Source organism: Castor canadensis, chromosome 1 (genome assembly GCF_047511655.1).
Source record: "Castor canadensis chromosome 1, mCasCan1.hap1v2, whole genome shotgun sequence".
In the NCBI taxonomy this organism is placed as follows: domain Eukaryota; kingdom Metazoa; phylum Chordata; class Mammalia; order Rodentia; family Castoridae; genus Castor; species Castor canadensis.
In genome coordinates this window covers 71,688,814-71,706,675 of record NC_133386.1, presented here as the reverse complement: position 1 = coordinate 71,706,675, position 17,862 = coordinate 71,688,814, and the positions used below count along the sequence as shown (strand labels likewise).

Below are 17,862 nucleotides of genomic sequence, written 5' to 3'. Positions count from 1 at the left end.
TGGTTCCTATGTGGATGACTGTATTTACTCACTGAGGTATGTGAAAATAATTTTAATGGTTGGTCATCTATTTTTTTCATGGCGTCTAAGCATAGACTCTTCTCCTTTCCACACAAAACACACCTGAGGAGCGAGATGACTAGTGTCCTGAAATAGTGCTCTCTCCGTCCATCCTTTTACACTCTACTTGTCCACAGAGGTGACCAGCACCTTCTGTGATAAGAAGAACCAGTCAGGAGACAAGAAGTCATCCGACCTCTCTGAGGATTAGTTTTCTGACCTGTACAATTGAGGAGTTGGACCAGTTGATTTGTGAGGTCTCCTTAACTCCAAACCAAGGAAATAGAGACTGGGAGTTAAACTGTGGAGCCATAACTCTTTACAAAGTCATTTCAAATGAATTCCTGTGTGTAATCACCATAAATCCAAAACAGAACTCCTACTTTATAGCTGAAGAGACTACCCAGAGAGGACAAGGGATTTCCTTCATTTCACCCAACTCAGGTGGTGAACTTGAACTCAAGACTCAAACTCAGGTATCCTGACTTCACCCAAAGTCCTTCCACCACACTGCAGCTCTCACCCACTCAGGCCTTTTGCTTTGTTTAATCATGGTATTTTAGGCTGTGCAGAAGTCCAACAATCCAAATCTACCTATTGCAGTAAGGAGGCTAAAATAAATGAGCTTAAAAGTAGCCTCATGCAGGTAGACAGCAGCAAAAAGAAATGGAATGAATTAGGAATCTTTTGGGAGTCTACCCTCTGCAGAGGGCAAAGTCCTGTCCTACACATTGCCCCTTGAACCTCAAATCTCCTCTCATGAGGTGGACAGAGTATGAGAGAAAAAGGAAAGCAGAACAATTAAGTGAATAGCTTTGGATTTCTCAGTCAGAGTGGACAATAAATCTAGGTGCCTGGCATTTTTGTGGTGTTTTTTGTTTTTTTGTTTTTCATCTAGTCGCCTGTTGTATGTTCTCATGCTCAGTGGCAGTATCCCAAGTTGGTAGCCTCTGAAACTGGAATGAGAGAATCTGGTGTGTGTGTAAGAAGCAAGTAGAAAAATATTGAATGGAACATCCTACAACAGCCCTTAGGTTCTGCTGACATAGGAAGGGATCTCTACCTTCCATCCAGGACATTGTTGGATTTAAATATTTTCCTAGCTTCAGACAAACCTTCCCAAATTTTTGGTCCTGCTAAAGATGGTAAGATAGTAAGCTGGGCATAGTGGTGCATGCCTGAAATTCCAGTACTTGGGAGGTGGAAGCAGGAGAATCACAAGTTCAAGGCCAGCCTAAGCTACATAATGAGACCTTACCTCTGGAAACAAGACAAAACAAAACACCAACAATAACCTCTCCCTCACTTTGCCCCCTTGCAAAACAAACAGGTACGTATTTATCTGGAGTTAATTACAAATATAGCTTTGTTCTGCATGGATAAAATGCAAAAAAATGTCAAGAGCAGTTAGCTAGAGTCAAAGCAATGAGAAAAACAGCTGCTTCCTCCTGCCCCTTTTTTAATAGTCATAACACCTAGGTAGACAGAGACCAAGAAAGTAATTTAGTGTTGTGGTTAAGAGTGTGGGCATCAAACTGTGTTTGCATTTTCACTCTGCCCATTACTAACCCTGTGACCCTCAGAAGAGACATTTCAGGTCAGTTTTGTCACCTGTGAATTGTGAATAATAATGGAAATGACCTCTCAGGCTCCTTGTGAGGATTGAATGATTAATACCTGCAAGGTGCTTACAGTAGCACCTGGATAGCAGTAGCTATTATTATCATTAGTTTTTATTGTTACTGTTATCAGTGAGGGAACAGTTGAACATTTTGCTTTTCTATGATTTAAATCTAGTGCTATATAATTAAATTCTAACACCAAATAAGGAGCATAGGTCATTACATGAGAAACTATGCAGAGATCCAAGTCAAGAACTGAGTTGTAATGGGCTGGGAAAGAGCCAGCCCACTGAAGATGACCAAATACACAAAAGAAAGCAAGGCTCTAAGAAAACTAGGAATAGAAAGAAAGTACCTCAACATTATAAAAGCTATACTATATATGACAAACCTACAGCCAGCATTATACTTAACGGTGAAAAACTGAAACCATTCCCTCTAAAATCAGGAACTAGACAAGGATGCCCACTATCTCCACTCCTATTCAACATAGTACTGGAATTCCTAGCCAGAGCAATTAGGCAAGAAGAAGGAATAAAAGGAATACAAATAGGTAAAGAAACTGTCAAAATATCCCTATTTGCAGACGATATGATCCTATACCTTAAAGACCCAAAAAACTCTACTCAAAAGCCTCTAGATACCATCAATAGCTACAGCAAGGTAGCAGGATATAAAATCAACATAGAAAAATCACTAGCTTTTCTATACAGTAATAATGAACAAACTGAAAAAGAATATATGAAAACAATTCCATTTACAAAAGCCTCAAAAAAAAATACCTAGGAGTAAACTTAACAAATGATGTGAATGAACTCTACAAGGAAAACTATAAACTTCTGAAGAAAGAGATTGAGGGAGACTATAGAAAGTGGAGCGATCTCCCATGCTCATGGATTGGTAGACTCAACATAGTAAAAATGTCTATACTCCCAAAAGCAATCTACATGTTTAATGCAATTCCCATCAAAATCCCAGTGACATTCATCAAAGAGATTGAAAAATCTACCGTTAAAATTATTTGGAATTACAAGAGACCATGAATAGCCAAGGCAATACTCAGCAAAAAGAACAATGCTGGAAGTATCACGATACCCAACTTCAAACTATATTACAAAGTAATAGCAATAAAAACAGCATGGTACTGGCACAAAAACAGACATGAAGACCAGTGGAACAGAATAGAGGACTCAGATATGAAGCCACACAACTATAACCAACTTGTCTTTGACAAAGGCGCTAAAAATATACAATGGAGAAATAGCAGCCTCTTCAACAAAAACTGCTGGGAAAACTGGTTAGCAGTCTGCAAAAAATCTGAAACTAGATCCATGTTTATCACCCTATACCAGTATTAACTCAAAATGGATCAAGACCTTAATATTGGACCCCAAACTCTAAAGTTGGTACAGGAAAGAGTAGGAAATACTTTGGAACTAATAGGTAAAGAAAAGGACTTTCTCAATGGAACCACAGCAGCTCAGCAACTAAGTGATAGCATAGACAAATGGGACTTCATAAAACTAAAAAGCTTCTGCTCAACAAAAGAAATGGTCTCTAAACTGCAGAGCTCACCCACAGAGTGGGAGAAAATATTTGCCAGCTACACATCAGACAAAGGACTGATAGCCAGAATATATAGGGAACTCAACAAGCTAAACTTTCCCAAAATTAATGAACCAATAATGAAATGGGCAAGTGAACTAAACAGAACTTTCTCAAAAGAAGAAATTGAAATGGCCAAAAAAACACATGAAAAAATGCTCAGCATCTCTAGCCATTAAAGAAATGCAAATCAAAACCATACTAAGATTCCACCTCACCCCTATTAAAATAGCCATCATTAGCAATACCACTAACAACAGGTGTTGGTGAGGCTTCGTGGAAAAAGGAACCCTCTTACACTGCTGGTGGGAATGTAAACTAGTACAACCACTCTGGAAAAAAATTTGGAGGCTTCATAAAAATCTAAACATAGATCTGTCATATGATCCAGCAATACCACTCTTGGGGGTATACCCAAAAGACTGTGACACAGGTTACTCCAAAGGCACCTGCACACCCATGGTTATTCCAACACTATTCACAATAGCCAAGTTATGGAAACAGCCAAGATGCCCCACTATTAATGAATGGATCAAGAAAATGTGGTATTTATGCACAATGGAATACTGCTCAGCCATGAAGAAGAAAGAAATGTTATCATTCGCTGGTAAATGGATGGAATTGGAGAACATCATTCTGAGCAAGGTTAGCCAAGCCCAAAAGACCAAAAATCGCATGTTCTCCCTCATATGCAGACATTAGATGAAGGGCAAACACAACAAGGGGATTGGACTTTGATCACATGATGAGGCGAGAGCACACAAGGGAGGTGTGAGGATAGGCAAGAAACCCCCCAAAAAACAAGATAGCATCTGATGTCCTCAATGCAAAGGAAGTAATGCAGAAACTTTAAAGTGACAGAGGCCAATAGGAGAAGGGGACCAGGAACTAGAGAAAAGGTTAGTTTGAAAAGAATTAATTTAGAATGTAACACATATGTACAGGAAAGCAATGCGAGTCAACTCCCTGTATAGCTATCCTATCTCAACTAGCAAAAACCCTTGGTCTTTCCTATTATTGCTTATGCTCTCTCTTTAACAAAATTAGAGATAAGGGCAAAATAGTTTCTGTCTGGTAGTGAGGGGGTGGGGGGGAGATAGAGGGGGTTGGGGGGTTAAGGGAGGGAGTGGGGAAGGGGGGAGAAATGACCCAAACATTGTATGCACATATGAATAAAATAAATAAACAAACAAATAAATAAATAAAAAGGAAAAAAAAAAAAAGAAAAGAAAGCAAGGAAATGGACCATGAAATAACCCAACGCAGGAGGAGTAATGTGATCTGTTGCAGTGGCTAACATATTAGTGAAGATATAATGATACATGACCAAAGGCCTTCTTGAAATCCAGAAAAAGAAATCAGTTTGATACACTGGAGAAATATACTATATGATCATCATAGGTTGTGTAGTTATGGGAAAGGACATATTTCCCCATGGCAAGTAAATGTAGGTCTCCTCTGGTTTGTACATCAGTCTCTATAGAGAGTTTTCCTGATCCTAATTAATTAAATCTGCATGGACTAATAAGGCCTGGACCTAGCAATACTGACTGGGTTTGGAGAATTCTCAGAGAATTGTTGCCTATGGAATCTGACTACTGAAGTACCATTTTTTCTCTGGTTTATCTCTCATTTAGATATTCAAGCTTAAAAGATCAGGAATCCTATTTCAATTCCATCAGTTTCTCTGCTTATTAGGAAAGGCAAGATTGCTGCAGATGGCCTATGAGAAAAGTGAGATTACACAAGGCAACACCACCAGCACACATTGTAGTTCAGACTCCTAAGTGGCAGAGTCTGGAAATGACTGGGAAGTGATCAAAGCAGGCAGACTTCTCCAAAATAATTGACTGATCCTCACATGCAAATTTTAGCCATGTTCAATCGCCTATATAGTAGTGGAACTCCTCTTTTTTACTACTGAAGTTGGTTCCTGGGTCATACAAGAAAACCAGTTAAATTTCTTCACCATCATCAACCACTTTTCATTGTCAAATTATTTTCTGGAGCTCACCCTGTTTTATGGCTCTGATTTTTAGCAATTTCAAAAAGTCATATTCACTCTCAAACAGCAAGAAATGGTGGTGCATACCTATAGTATCAGGGAGGCTGGGGCAAGAGGATTGAGATTCAAACTAGCCTGGGCTACATAGCAAAGTTGAGGCCAGCCTGGACTGAATAGCAAGACCCCCCAAAAATGTTAGAAATTTGCCACTATTGTGGAGTCAAAGGACTGTGGTACAGTTTGAGGGCAATTCCAAAGGGGATGAACGGTGCAAAGACTGAGCAGAGCAATGCCTTTAGAAAAAAGGTGGAGGCTCTCAGGCCATTGGTCTGGTGAGGTAACACAGTATGGCTACTCAGTTCTAGAAAGTTTGGGGTGGAGTCAAATGCGGTGCTAGGTGTGAGGATTTTGGAAGCCTATCTGCTAGGTTCTGATCTGGCTCTGCCATTTGCTGGGTACATGTACTTGGGCAAGTGGCTGGAAGTCCTTGTGTCTTAGTTTCTTCATCTAAAAATATATTTAAACCTCATAAGGTTTCTTAATCGTTATGACGATTAAGAGTTAATATATTTAGTATGCCTGGCACATAGTAAGCAGCAATTTGAAGGCTGATACCTATTATAGTCACCCACCTTCAGTCCCATTTTGTGATGGGACCAGCCGGAGATGCTTCTGTCCAGTTGGGATGTCATTGAGCTAGGTGCTGGATTTCCTCAGTAGCAGCACTGCTCTTTGGCCCCAATGTTCAATTTTTTTTTTTCTAGCAGTACTGGGGTTTGATTTCAGGGTTTTGAGTTTCCTAGATAGGTGTTCTACCACTTGAGCCATACCTCCAGCCCTTTTGGAAATAAGGTCTTGCTTTTTCCCCACACTGTCCTGCACCTCAATTCTCCCATTTTAAACTCCCACCAATGCTAGGATGACAGGCATGTGCCATCATGCTTGCATTTTTTTCTGTTGAGATGGGGTCTCATGAACTTTTTTGCCCAGGCTAGCCTGGAACTGTGATCCTCCTGATCTCAGTCTCCCAAGTAACTTGGGTGACAGGTGCATACCACAGTGCCCAGCTATTGGTTGAGATGGAATCTTGCAAAGTTTTATGTTTGCCTGGGCTTGCCTTGGACCTTGATCCTCCTGATCTCACTCTCCCAAGTAGCTAGGATTACAGATGTGAGCCACCAACACCCACTTTCAACTCTTTTCTTTTCCTCTCTTTGCCCTATTTTTCTCCCTTCCCTTGTCTTTTTCTTTATAGCTCTGTCTCAGCTACTTCTCTCTGCAAACAGTGAGAATTAATGATGAACTTGTCATATCTTTTTAATTTTGTGGGCTCAGTGATTGATATATGTGGTTTTCTCTTTGGTTTTATGCTTCAGAAGAATTATAAGGAGCCAGAGAACATATGCTCTATTTGTTTTAGTGTTGTAGTGATAGTTAGCATGGTAATCCATACTGTGTGAATATTTGCATCTCACAAGTATTAGTTTTTGCAACTTGCAAAAAATGGTGTTTGAAAAAAAACCTATTTTGAATGAAGTTCACCATTTAAAAATATCTACTTCCAATTTTTGAGGAAGAAAACCACTTTTGAAAGTGAGCACTATTTAAAAGTTTTATTCATGTTTTACCTAAAGTAAAAGTAATTTAAAATGTTAGTGACAAAAAAACCCCACATTTCTACATACTCATTATAGAGACTGTCATAAGGACTGGAATAGGTATAATTTCTTAGAGCTAAAATTAAAATTGGTCTGTTCTCCTCTAGCCAGATGTTGGTGTTGGAACAATACAACGCATTGCTTAACAGTATGAGGTACCCACCAGGCTAATTTATGGGATGTGGAACTTTAAGGCCAATCAAGTGATCTAATTGTTTCAACAGTGCTAACGGATTTATAACAATCTTCAAGATCACGGCTGTGCTAGTCTGAATGTCCCCTCTCCCAGCTTCACTCCCTGCTTGCTGTTCTCCCTCCAAGCACTAATATTCTTTTGTGTTCGCAGGTTTAAGTTATGTAGGAAACAGTTAAAGTAGGGGGCCCTGGATTCAAGTTTTAGAACAAGATTATATAGAAAAATTAGTGGTAGTCTTTCTGTAATTGCCTTTTGTGTATTTTGTAAAACCACTGCTGGGCTGGGAGTGACTGACAGCATTGCCTCTGGGGAGGTTTGGATGGGAAAGCATGTGTTTGTGAGACTGGGGTGGAACTGTGGGGGGGAACCTCAGGGCGACACTACTAGTCCCCATCTATTGAAACACCTTCATTGTCCTTCAGACTTGATCACTGACATTAACATAGATGACATATTAAAAATCTACTTTAATCAATGCGACATGAAATGAATTTGGACAACAAGAGCACACAGGTTCCCAGAATTTGATTGTTCCAACTACGTAAATGCACAGAGGACTGTGTGATAGATGAGGGATGCCAAGCTCTATATAAGGATCCCTCAGACAGAGCAGGCAGCTGTGTCCCAGTCACATTGCACTGTTTGGTTCCATGCAAAGTGAGGGATGGTTTGGCTTTTCCCCAGTGCATCAGAGTTGCTGTTTTTGTAAATTATAGTAAAGAAAATATAGGTTTTCTAGAAGGCAGGAAGATTTTGGGCTTGAGTTAAAAAGAAAGAGAGGGTGAGGGAGAGGGAGAGAAAGGAAGGAAGAAAGAAAGGAAGGAGGGAAAGAACCCAGGAGGAACAAAAAAATGGAGACAGGGTTTTAGCCCAGTCTTTGTGGAGGGGTTAATATTTGCCAAGCCATTAACAAGTTAGTGTTTAAAACCCCTAGTGTGAGGGTCAGTGTTATTGTCCTGGCTTTATGGACTGCAGTGGGGAGTCCTTTAAAAATTGGATGCCAGGCAAGTAAATCAGCTGGGATTGGATTTCAGGGGCAAGGGACAATGTCCATAACAGTATGATTAAGAAGGAGAAAGGGACAAGACAGGAAGACTGCAGGAGAGAAGATGTAAGGAAGAAGCAAGTCTGGTGCCAGCCATGCCATGTGGGATATGACAGTTTCCCCTTTAAGATACACTCTACTGGGTGAAGGGCAGGGAAGAAATCTTGGGATGTTGCCACAGGTTTCTTTTCACCAGCCTCCACACTTCGTTGGCACTGCTGAGAAAACACAGTACTGTGTGCTTGGTGGGAGCTGCCAGGAACCCAGTAAGGTTGGCCTTTTGGAGGGTGTGGGAAGGGGGGATGTGGAAAGGCAAGTTTCCCTTTTTTTTTGGCGGTATTGGGGCTTGAACTCAGGGCCTACATACACCTTGAGCCACTCCACCAGCCCTTTTTTTATGTTAGGTATTTTTGAGATAGGGTCTCATGGAATTAATTGCCTGGGGCTGGCTTCAAACCCGATCCTTATGATCTCTGCCTCCTGAGTAGCAAGGATTACAGGTGTGAGCCTTTGTATTCCGCATCCTAATCCAGTTTTCCAATTGGTCTTATGTCCCTGTGAGCCTCGGTTTCCTCATCTGGAAAGTAACATGATGGCTTTGGGGAAGATTAAATGAGGCTCTGCCCAGTATAGAAGAGACATTCACTCAACACATATGTCCCCTTCTCTCCTTTCAAAACTGTCATCACAGGAAAACCCTGTAGGGAATTTTTAATGACACACTGCTTGGGGGTCATTCAGCAAAGAACGTCCTTTGCTGGATTGTGGTTGCAGGGTGGGAGGGCACCATGGCTGCCATGGAAGCCAGGCGGGAGGCAGCCATAGCTCCAGCTTTGCTCTTCCCTCTCCCAGGCCTGATAAGGGGATCTCTTCCCTCACCTTCACTGGAGGAAAGTGAGGACCAGCTGATTAGAGCTTGCACAGTGTTTGGCAAAACAAAGCTCAGATAAGACACTAGACAGCCCTAACTTTGTCCTGTTTCTCTCTCTCTCTCTCTCTCTCTCCCTTCCTTCCTCCCTCTCTTCCAACCCATGGGAGTGGGGCGGGATTAGTGAGGTGCATCACTAACTGCTTTCAGGAGGTTCCATACCAAAGCCCCTGTTCACATCCCCAGCCCCGGGATGGAGGCAAGGTGTTCTCAATAAACCCTTCTATAGAATCCACAGGATGGGAAGGAGGGAACCCACTTTTCTTCTGTTCCCTTCCCCTAGTTAAAGGGCTGCTTGACTGTAAGGTCTCCATCTTGGCATTTCCTATATGCAGTTTCCATTAAATGACAAGCCTCGATGGCTGCTTCATGTAATAGGACTTGAACTTAATTTTAAAAAACATGAAAACTTTGCCTGAGTTGGAAATTATTTAGATGATGAATGATTTGAAATAATAACTTTAGTTTACCAGGTCTGATTTGATGCAAGCTCCTGTGTTCTCATTTGTGGTTGGAGAGTGGTATGAACGCAAGTGTGGGACACTGTGCCCAGGGTATACACCATGTGGGAAGCGTGGGAGCCAGGGATGGGACGGGTGGGTGAACTGTGGAAAAGGAATTGTGCCCTGATTGACTTAATTATTTGCAAGGTTGATTTTGAAAAGTCATTTCCTTCAATCACTCAGATCCAAAGTACTTATCTTTTGAACACCCACCCTCCCATTCATGAAAAGCAGTTCTATTTCACTCAAAAGTCTACCTTCATTTCTCCCTTTACGCCCACCTACAAAGCCTGCTCCTGGCAGGAGAGGGGATAAAACAGTGTTCTTTTAGGCTTGCTGCATATTAAAATTACCTAGAAAAACACGGGTTTTCATCCTCCACCGATCAGTGAACAATTATTTTTGTAACTGGTTTGATATTAGCTAGAGAACAGGCATTTAAAAAATGCGCAAAGAAAATGTATTGAAATTTGATTTAAATATGAGAAAAACCAACTCTGCTTTTTTTTTTTGGTGCTTGAGCTTGAGATTGTACATTTCAAATGTAATTTAAAATCCACTGCCTATCCATGTCAGCTGAAATAGAAGATCTTGTTCTCAAAATAAGATAGATTCTGATTCTCCTCTTATGTCAGGTTGGTTTCTTTGCCTTTAATCAATAGACACTCCTAGTCTTGAAAGGAACTCTCTTCCTCATACTCTAACAGAAAATAAGCAAATTTCTAAATTCCTTCTTACCTGAGCCAAGGCCTACCACTAGCCTTTCTATTTCAGCAAGTCACTCTTTCACAGCTTGGCATGAGGAGTGGGACAGTCAGGCTGATGTTTAGCCAACACACACTAGGAGAGCCACAGCCATTGTAAAATACTGCCAGATTTTCCCATTGGCTGATAAATATCTGTGCTCTGACCCCCTATGGTACCCCTCCCTCACCCGCTCTGGGCCCACCTGGACCACCCCCATGATATAGCAATTGAAGGGTTAACAGCTTGCACTTTGAGGGAAACTGGCTTGACTTTCAATCCCCTTTCTTTCCCAGTTGTTAGCTAATTTAAATACCACCCCTGGCTTGCATTCATCATGTTGAAAATGACTGATTATATATCTACCTTCCTCACTAGTTCATGCAAACTCTTAAATTTTATGGTGACATCAATAGTCCTTTGATACTTGGGTAAAGAAAGAACCACTAATTAGACAATACCCCAGGAGTATACCTCAGTCAATGCACTTAGCTTCTTTCCTCTTACTCAACTGGGGTTTGATCCCTAGGGACACAGGCAGTTATTCAACAATTCAGACCAGTTAATTAAAACTTTAAGGCCTTTGTAAATACAATTTGCCCTCCACAGGCACCAGAACAATTGGTATCCATGCATGGTGGGAGAAGGAAAAGCACCAGAGTATATTAAAAAATGAGGTGGCTCCATTCTTTTATATTGTCAGGGGCCTTCCAAGCATGGAACCAGACTGTGAAGCATGAGAGAAGATCAAGAGTGGCCATGACAGCCGGTTGCCAGTGGCTCATGCCTGTAATCCTAGCTACTCAGGAGGCAGAGATCAGGAGGATCACAGTTGGAAGCCAGCCCAAGGCAAATAGTTTGTGAGATCCGTCTCCATGAAACCCAATACAAAACAGGGCTGGTGGAGTGGCTCAAGTGGTAGCGCACCTGCTTAGCAAGTGTGAAGCCCTGAACTCAAATCCCAGTGCTACAAAAAAAAAAAAAAAAAAAAGAGTGGTTATAACCTTGGACTTGCTACCCAGCCTAACTCTGGTCACTCATGTCACTTCAAGCTGTAGGTAAAAAAAAAAAAATTGGCGGGGGGCGGGGGGGGGCGGGGGAGGAACCTTCCTAGCATGAAAAGCAGAGGGAATGCTAGGCATATAGATTATTATTATTTTTTATTTCTTCAGGATTATCTGCTACAATGTTACTATTTTCTATACTGTTTGTATAAATTTGCACATTTGAGTGAATGCGTAATACAAAAGTCACACTAAACAGTAAGAACACTTTCAGTTATTAAAAGTTAAATGACTTTGAAGTTAAATCACGACAATAAGAAAGTGGTCCTGGTTTATTAGTAGTGATGTCTGATTCAAATTTCATAAGAATGGGAGGAATGTCATGGGCAGAGCAAAACGTGGTCTTAAGTGTTCTGAAAGCAACTTGGCTTATTGATAGAACATTGGCTCTGTCAAACAAATCAAAGGGAAAAGCTATAGCAATTACCGCTGTTTTTTCAAACTTTGGTAACTGGGAGATCCTTTCAAAGGAAAACGTCCACTAGAGTCCCAGTATTAATCTGAAATAATGTTATTAAAAATCTAAAACAAAAATGATATAAACTTATTATGCTTAAGTATATACAATACTAGATGGGCATGGTGACCTGTGCCTGTCATCCCAGCTACTTGGGAAGCTGAGATGGGGAAGATCATAGTTCCAGGCCAGCCCAGGAGGTTGGGGTGAGTTGAAGTTTGCAAGACCCCCATCTCAACAGAAAAAGGTGTGCATGGTGGGGCACGCCTGTCATCCCAGCTACAGTGAGAAACTTAAAGTAGGAGGATAAAGTCCAGGTCAGCCAGCAAAAAGTGAGACCCCATCTCCAAAATAACCAGAGCAAAAAGGGCTGGAGGTGTGGCTCAAGCAGCAGTAGAGAACCTACCTAGCAAGCAGAGAAGCCCTGAGTTCAACCCCAGTACTAAAAAAAAAAAAAAAAAACTATACAATTCTAAAAGAAACTTACAAATGAAATAAAAACAAAAGAAAATTTAAAATATTAGTATCATTTCAACATTGACAGATGGGGTTTTGCTGGGAATCAAAAATGATTGCTTCTTGCAATGGGATATGGCGTTGCCCACTCCTGAAGCCCATCCTTTTGACTTCAGTATTTTTTTTTACCACTATGAACTTTTGGGAGTGACTCAACTCTCTCACTCATTTTCTCCACTCAAGCTCCTAAAACTCCATCTTTGCATACACACTGTGATAGCATTTGGGCTCCACCTAGTATGAGTACTTCATTTATGTATCCAGGCGTCTTTCTCTTTTGGCTCTGAAGTTCAAGTAGTATTATTTGATGGTGATATGATTATAAATATTCAGGCAAACACAAACACTGAAATCATAAGACATTTCTTGGTGATGATAAAAATGACAAATGGCTATAAAGTGCTTATTGTGCATCAGATACTGTTCTAAGTGCTCTGTTTTAATTCATGTAACCCTGTGAAGCTGTTCCATTCTACAGATGAGGAAACTGAGGTACTGAGTTTTTCAACATGGTTTGTAAGAGCAAAGCCAGGATATAAATCCAGGCAGTTCTGTATTAGAACCAAGCTCTTAATTACCATGCTCTACAGCCTTTCATAGGCAACCATAAGCCAGAATATGCTCATTTTAACTTTTCATGAGATATAATAACAACACAAAATTAAAAATTTTACTACAGAGATCTTAGGAGCTTTGCAAAATCAATTGTGAGCCTGCTTAAGGAGGAATCATCCAATTATCTGCTCTTAAACTCTTTGTTTTCCCCAGGATCATTATGATATAATGTTCTTTAAGTCCTTAAAGTAAAAAAATACATCCCCATTCTTTGTTGGTGGTATTAGGGTTTGAACTCAGGGCCTTGGACTTGCTAGGCATGTTCTCCACCACTTGAGCCATGCCCCAGCCCTTTTTTGCTTTAGTTATTTTTTAGATAGGGTCTTGTACTTTTTGCCTGGGGTCAGCTTAGACCATGATCCTCCTAACTTTGCCTCCCATGTAGCTGGAATTGCAGGCATTCACTACCACACCCAACTTATGTGCTGAGATAAGTTCTTGCAGGATCCAGGCTGGCCTGGAGTTGTGATCCTCCCAATTTCCACCTCTTAAGTAGCTAAGATTATAGATTCGAGCCACTGAAATATATCCCACTTCTATGTCTCAGTTGCCATTGGTATTTTCTAAGGACAGAATTGTATTAAATAATTGGTATAAAAGCCCATTGAGTAAGAGAGATAGTAAAAGATGTGACATGTAGATACATTGAAGTGTAAATATGATCTTAAACAGGGTAATAAAATAAAAATGGGCAGGAGTTGATGTCATTGACCGTTACAGGAATGAGGATGAGTGTTGTGGGGCTGGGTGGAGTAACCTCTGAGAGCTGGGAGAGGAAGAGGGATGGCTGGCTGAAAACTCAGAAGAGACGGCTGGATGCACAAACTCACTCAAACCCATCTTGCCCTGGGAGTGGCAACTGGCAGAACATTCCAGAGATGATGTTTAGGATCTGTAATTCATCTGGATTTTAATGGAAGGTTTCAAGAAACTTATGAGTAGCAGTGTTGGGAAGGTCAAAAAAGCAGACATAGAAAATAATTTGGAACTTTGCCCTTGATTTATATAAATGAATATACATGACTTAAATTCTGCATCCACTTAGGTATTTGCTGAAGTTTATTTCTCAGTCTCAGTTGTGTATGTTGTAACAGGTTCATCTTGTCATTGCCATTTACTTGTCTTTGATTGTAAATAAAGACAAAGTGGAAAGTTTGTCAAAGCCATTCCACAATATCCAAAAAGATAGAGTGAGGAACTTTGGGATAATGAATCAAACTTTATTTCGTGAGCACCTATCACATGTATGCTAGCCTCTACAAGCTGTGGATGGATGGAAAGATGAGTAACTTAGGGTCCTTGCTGTCTAGAAATTTCACATGGTAAGATAATGACTGGTCTCCACCATGGAACAGATAGTGTGACCTGCCATCGGCAGCATGGTAGATAAGCTCTTGGGTGGGAGAACAGAACTGATTTCAATCTATTGACTACCGGTTGGGTGTGTTTGGGCAAGCTAGCCTCATTTTCCTTTTCCCATAATGGTGACAATGATGATGACAGGAGTAATGTGTCACGAGGTTGTTGTGAAGACTTAATGATATGATGAATAACAGTGCTTGGCAGGTCTGCTCCATAGAACCAACTCGTCAAACGTGAACCTGCAGCTGCTGAGGCTCTCTTAGTGATGCCCACAGTGACCAAAGGTGTGCTTTCCCATTTGATTGGGCCAGATTCACTGTGTCCCAGTCTATTGGAGGGTGAGGCGAGAAGCCCTGGAGAGGCAACACTCCAGGTAGTGCCTGGGCTGAGCGTGTGCGTGTACCACTGCCCTCTACTGGACATATTCTCTCACATTTCTAAGAAATTCCCTAAGGATTCCATACTCCCTTGCTCTAGCAGCCTGTGTTTATAAAGAAAAATCTCCTTTGTAGAGAGTTTCACAGTCCATCTGAGATAATTTTCCCCTCTTTTTTGAAACTTAGGAGGCAGACGAAATGCTATTGCCTGACAACCTCAGCTCCTAACCTACTTTTAACTAATATGAAGTCTGGACAGGTATCGATTTTTTTCTACTTTTCCCTGACTATACTCATCAGTCATTTTATATTACTGGAGAGTCCATTAGCAATAAAAATAAAGGATGGAAGTTACAAAGCCCATTACGGAAACTTACTCTCTGTGTCATTGGGATGAGAGAAACAATTAAAAGCACGTCATCTTATAAACATTCTAATATAGTTATTAGAAGAGTGAATAAATGCGAGATAAGTGATTATCAAGGGATGAAATGAAATCCTCCTAACTTAGTCAACTGGAAGGGAGTGCCCTGATGGTATACAGCACTGTAGGATGTGGGTGAGATGAAAAGAAGATTGAACATTGAAGTAACTGAACATTGCACAATAGACATTCAGCTGTAGGCTCATTCATGAGAGAATTTCGGATCTCTGATGGCAAATCTAAAATAAGAGGAAGGTGGTGTTTAAATATAAAAGGAACAGATGGCAATATTGTCCTGGCTTGGAATTTCAGGTATGTCAATGAGAAAAGCCATGTTTTTACAGGTTGGGAAAGACTTGTTCCAACTGTGCAAATGGTCACTGAAATTCTCTGAATTCCCCCAGCAAGAAGAGGAGAATGAAGTCAGAACATTCTGGAACCCGATGCCTGTTGACTGGACTATGTCACTGATGTACAGAGTCCTCCTGCTTCCCTGGTGGTGTGAGCCATTGCAGGGGAGTGACTGGCTCCATTCCTGGCATTTTTGTTGATGCTCAAAAAAAAAAAAAAATCTGAATTTTTTCTCTTTTCCTTATAGGTGGGGGAGTGTTCAATGTATGATTTTGAAAAACCCATCCATATTTCCCATGATTATTATGCTCATTTAACTTAATTTCCTTTTATTTTCAAAGCCTCTAAGGGAAAATAACCTCTAAGGACTATTTGGCCATTTATTCTCTTTTGAGTACAAATTAAGTTGTCTAATCCTCTTTGGTCCAGAAAATAAAAAATACTTCCACCAAACACCATTATTTATAGGTAACAAAATTTATATTTTGTTCTCTCTCTCATCCTTCCTCAGATTCAAGTTATTTGGCATTGTCCTAGGTTTTTCTATGAAATGCACAGTTACTACATAGTATATTTTTTTCTCCCGATTGTCAATTCTTACCTGTAAATAAGAAACTGTAAAAAAAAAAAAAAAAGTAAAAACCAGGAATAATAAAAAAATCACAATCTCATTTCTCTAACATGAAGTATTTATATTTTCTATGTTCTTCCACTCTTCTTCTATATGAATACTTACATTTTGTGTAGAATGTTGCATTTTGCTTTTATTTATTGATATTATTTTAGATACTTTTACATGTTACTTCATGATAGTCATACTTTTTAATGGCTATGAACTATTTCACTAAATTTATAACTTTTAGTTTATGTAGTCACTTCTCTATTAGAAGGAGCAATTATTTTTTGCATGACCAATTGTTTTCTCAAGACGTGTTATTTTATTCTGCCAAGAGCAGAGGGTGGGACTTCCCTTGCTTATCCTCTTGATATCATTTAATACTGCTGGCCATTCCTGCCTTCTTCAGATACTCATCCCTATGGTCTCCATGTGCCATCCTTTCCTGGTGTTTCATCTACTTCTGTGACTATCCTTTCTTTGTCTTCTTTATTGTCTCCTCTGTCTCTGTTTTGCCTCAACATTTGTTTCCTTTGGGGCTGAGGTTGGGCTATCTCCTCTTCTCATTTTTTTACCTTCCCTTTGGGATATCTCATTCCCTCCTCAGGGGACTTTAGTTACTGGATCATTGGTCACATACTGATATCCCCTGCACACCAGACACATATCTCTAAATGCAAGTAGAACCATAGTCTCCTTGTCTGCAGTCTTGTTCCTTCAAAACAGTTTCTGTAAGTTGGGTTATGTCACCTTCTGCTGAGCATACTTCAGTGAATTTCTACTGCTCCTAGGAAATAACTAACACTCCAAAACAAGGACCCAAAGTACTTGCCCATGTGTACTTCTCATCAGACCATGCTTCTGCCATTTTCTTGTATGTAGCATGACCACCATCTTAGCTATGTGCCTATGTCTGAGTGAATCCTACCCATCCTTCAGGTCTCAGAGAGGCTTTCCTGAGCACCAGCAAGCTTGTTTCCCTGTTAATGTTCTCCAAATTCCTTCTCCAATGATACCCCTTGCTATACTTCCTTGAGGCCAGTTCCCAGGGGAATTGGTTCCCTAGCATCTGTGGTCTACCTGTGCATCTGGGGCACATAGGCTAGCCATGTTCTTAAATCCAGAGAAAGTCCTTAACAGCTGGTGCTTGCAATAAGAAGAGAGTGAGCCAAGGGCCTATTATGGATGAGGCATGGACAGCCTTGGCCCCTGTCTACCCCTTACACTGCACACAACCACTGATGCTGCATATTAAATTTACTCTGTCCTCTCATGGATCCTTCAAGGTAGTGGTGGCTCACCCCATACTAACTTATCTGGTTTTCCTCTCACTTCTTTAAAAAGCAAAACAAACAAACAAAAACTCACAATAGGTGAGCTGGTGGGACAACCTACAGACCCTGACGCTGCCCTGAAGCTGTTTTGCTGGTCTCTTTGCTTACCTAATGGAATAACCATGAAATTCACCCCTGAGGATCTGAGCTTCAGGTTACCATGTTTTTATCAGGCTCTGATTGTCTCTTCAAATTTAAGGTGATTGTAATACAAATTTAAGGAAGAGGAAGAGAAAGCACAAATTCCTAAAGTGGAGCAATGAAAAAGGGGCCACTCCTTCCACGTATAGTCAAAGTACCCCAAGTCTTTTGTGCATCTTCAGTGATGACTTTGTCCCTTACCTGGTACCTTAGCTGGGCCTTTTAGAAGCCCTTCTGGC

The 17,862-nt window shown here is 40.6% G+C and overlaps 1 long non-coding RNA gene across 1 annotated transcript; it reads left to right on the top strand.

Moving 5' to 3' along the window:
• Positions 1–7,940: 7,940 nt before the first annotated feature.
• Positions 7,941–16,214, top strand: LOC141420764 (uncharacterized). The gene is made up of 3 exons (XR_012445343.1): positions 7,941–8,462; positions 14,944–15,016; positions 15,586–16,214. It is a non-coding gene; the product is annotated as an uncharacterized lncRNA (long non-coding RNA).
• Positions 16,215–17,862: the final 1,648 nt, after the last annotated feature.